Here is a 4,153-nt window from a genome sequence, read left to right as displayed (position 1 = left end):
ATATATTGTTTGGACAAGAAATACAGTGAAATAAATGAGCTTATGGTTAAAACTATTCCCTAAAACAAGGGGACATACATTGTATTTCTCATCTCCATAGACATTATTGACCCTACAATGTAGATGCACTATATACCATACAGAGGTCTGTTATGTTGAGGTATTTTGGCCACCCAGCTCAACGGTTCCCATGGTTCCCTCCTTGATACCAAAAACGTAAAAACACAAATCATATACGTTGACCTGTATAGATTTTCTCCTCTTTTTTTCAGGCAATACGAAGCAATTAATTTCAATGTACACATTAACAGTTTGACATGTATACTTACTGACACATTTAGTTCTCTATAGTACTATATGCATGCATAGAACAAGTAATTGATGTCCCGTTGCGAGAGTCACAGGCGCCTCCCTATAATGGATGTTGGTGTTGGAGAGCAGGCCTTCCGTGGTGAATGCTCATTGCGTTTCCCCTTCCCATTAGTTCACCATAGGGGCGAACGCCCAATGGGAGCTGAAATGTGTGTGTGTGTGTGTGTGTCTCGTGTCGGTGGGTGTGCGTGCATGTGTAACGGTAGAATGTATGCAAGTGCATTTTTTGTGTTGTCGTTTTTTTCCGGTGGTTGGTTTTTCCCCTCACTCTTGTGTCGTCCTCCGTCTGCTGGTTCATTTTTCATCCGCTCTGCAGTCATCGCAGGCTGGTTGCGTGAACCAGTGGTGCCAGTCCTGCTCGCTGCTTGTGGCTGGCTGTGTACGAAAATAAACACACTCTCATTGTACTGAACAGATGTCACAGAATCTAAACGTGCGCTCATCCACAACACCCCCGCCCCCGTCCCCTACTCCCCCTCAATCTGACAGCCCCCCCTTACACACACACACACACACACACACACACACACACACACACACACACACACACACACACACACACACGCACACACACACACGCACAAACACAGACACAATCACACACACTCCTCCTCCTCCCTCATTGGCTCACACACACATGCATGCACACACGGCATACATGCAGATAAGACAGACGCAAAAACAAACACACACACACTCACACACACGCACACACACACACACACACACACATGTATGCACACACACACAACCACACACACACACATGCACAGACTCACACTGTCCACACACAAACACGCATGCACACATGCACACACTCACACACACTCACACACACTATAATAAACACCTCTCCACGTAGATATGAAGTGTGTACAATTTTGACACATTGTAAATGCCTCATCCACATTTCCTTTGCCATGCGTACAAGTGCATGGTTAGGACCCCATTAACTCACACAAGCACTCACACACACAGCCCCCCCCACACACACACACACACAAACTTATACAAATCTCTTATATCTTATCTTATCTCTCGTTTCCCTCCCTCTTTTCCTCTGCCTGCTGTTTATCTGTGTTGCTGTCGGTCTTCATTTTTGTCTGTCTGTCTGAATGTTAGTGTGAACGTCTGTCTGACTGAAAGTCTATCTCTCTGTCTGTTTGTGTTTGTGTATAGCTATCTGTGTGTGTGTGTGTGTGTGTGTGTGTGTGTGTGTGTGTCGGTCTGTGTGTCTGTTTGTTTGTCTAAACTTGTGTCTGTCTGTCTGTCTGCCTCTTGTTTGTTAGTCTGTGCCTCTGTGTTTTTGTGTCTTTAAGCCAGCAGAGTATTGCTTAAAATTGCTAAATGACTGAGGCCTGCAACTATCTTTGCTTTTGTGTGTGTGTATGCATGTGTGCCTGTGTGTGCATACTTGCCAGTCCATTTATATCACCACTCCCGCTCTTTTATCCGCAGAATGTGTGTGTGTGTGTGTGTGTTTTTGTGTGAATGTGCATGTGTGTGATTGTGTGTGTGTGTGTGTGTGTGTGAGTGTGTATGTGTGTTTGTGTGTATGTGTGTGGGTGTGTGTGTGTGTGTGTGTGCGTATGCAAGTTTGTGTGTGTGTGTGTGTGTGTGTGTGTGTGTGTGTGTGTGTGCCAGCTCACTGTGTTTGCTGGCTGACAGGACTGAAGTGGAGACGATTGTTCTCCGCGTACCCAGAGACCCTCCGTTGCCAAGTCTGGGATGAATCTGCTTATTTATTTATTTGTTTATTTATTTGATTATTTATCTATTTATTTACGTTCCCTCCCTTCCTCCTCGGCCGGCCAACTCATGCTAAGGCACCTCTAAAGCCTTACCTTGCTTGGGTCCTGGGGGAGCGCGGTGTGACCCCCTCCCTGAGGGTAAACCAACCAGGGTCTTTCCGTTGCATCGAGTCAGATCATCATTGTCGTTACTCAAAGCCGGTTTACGGCAGGTCAGAGCCTAGTGCTCTGCGGCCAGGCTCCCCCAAAGGGCCGAGCTACCTGTCCCCCTCCTTCGCTCTCTCTCCCGCGGGACATCTTGAAGGCCTGCAGCAAGCGGCCATGTTTGTAGTTCCACCTTCTGCCGCGCTGCGCTGCCGTGTGCCCGAGCGGTGCAACCGCCGCCCCTCCCGTTCCCCGCACACCTCCACCGCACCCCCACCCCCCCTGCTTTCCACTGGCCCGAAGAGGGAGAGTGAAGAAGATCGGGGAAAGAAAGTGGGACGGGTAAGCACGAAGAAGTGGGAGATATGAAAGCGTGGGTTTGGGGGGTGGAGGGGAGTTGAGAGGTGGGCAGGGGGGGGGGGATAGGGGGGATAGGGTTGATCAGTGAGCTGGACACAATCCCATCTGACAGGTCCAGCTGGGAAACCGCCCCCCCCCACCCCCCAGCGCTGCACGCTGGTCAATATGGAGACCAATTACTGCTGCCTATGTGACCAGAGCATCATCCAACCCTATCATAACAAACGCACACACAAACATACACACACGCACGCACACAAGCATGCAAACACGCACACACACACACACACACACGCAAGCACCATCTGTGCAGACCAGCAACAACCCACACACACACACACACACACACACAGACACACACACACCCACACTTCCCCCCCCCCCCCCCTCCACTGATCCAGTTGTATCCCCACGCACGCTCCTACTTAACCTCTTAAATCAGGGGGTCCACCGCCAGCCACGCCCCCATTCCACCGTGCAGCACGCAGCCCAGGGACCCGTCAACCACATACCTCCACTTGACTTCTCCTCCCCACGCCCCCCACCGACACACACACACATTCGCTGCCGGAGCCCCTCCCACCAGGGGCCTCCTCTCCCCCGAACCATGGGGCGGGACCCCTGGCCGCTGTTCCAGTTCAAGGCTGCCCAATCACGCTCTCTCTCTTTCCTCTCGGGTATCCCGTCATCTCCTGGACCCCTCCTGCACACCCATCCTGTTCTAGTTACGTCAACAGCGGGCCCCACCCAGAACCTAAAGACGCCTTCCCACCGAAGAGGAACGCATCACACTGTTCCCTCCAGCCCCAGGTTACTATTCCTGCAACCCCAGGTTCATGTCCCCCTAACCCCAGGTTCATATCCCCCCAAACCCCAGGTTCATATCCCCCCAAACCCCAGGTTCATATCCCCCCAAACCCCAGGTTCCTATCCCCCAAACCCCAGGTTCATATCCCCCCCAACCCCAGGTTCCTATCCCCCAAACCCCAGGTTCATATCCCCCCAACCCCAGGTTCATATCCCCCCAACCCCAGGTTCATATCCCCCCAACCCCAGGTTCATATCCCCCAAACCCCAGGTTCCTATCCCCCCAAACCCCATGTTCATATCCCCCCAAACCCCAGGTTCCTATCCCCCCCAACCCCAGGTTCATGTCCCCCCCAACCCCAGGTTCCTATCCCCCCCAACCCCAGGTTCATGTCCCCCCCAACCCCAGGTTCATATCCCCCCCAACCCCAGGTTCATGTCCCCCCCAACCCCAGGTTCATGTCCCCCCCAACCCCAGGTTCATGTCCCCCTAACCCCAGGTTCAGAGTCCCCAGTCTTGGGCTGTCACTCCTTGGGTGCCTCCCTTCCCTTCCCTTCTCTCCTCCCATCCTGTCTTCCAGCTCTCTGATCGGCATCTCCAATGGCCCTCCGCAGTCCAATCGTGGGATAACCAACAGATGTTGAGGAATCTCCCTGAGAAGAGGAGCGACGCTGCCAGTGACAGGCTTGTTCCCCATGTCTGGCGGTGGGAGCACTGG

This window comes from Pollachius pollachius (genome assembly GCF_949987615.1).
Source record: "Pollachius pollachius genome assembly, chromosome: 11".
Lineage (NCBI taxonomy): Eukaryota > Metazoa > Chordata > Actinopteri > Gadiformes > Gadidae > Pollachius > Pollachius pollachius.
The sequence above is the reverse complement of the archived record's forward strand: the minus strand, read 5'-3'. Positions refer to the sequence as shown.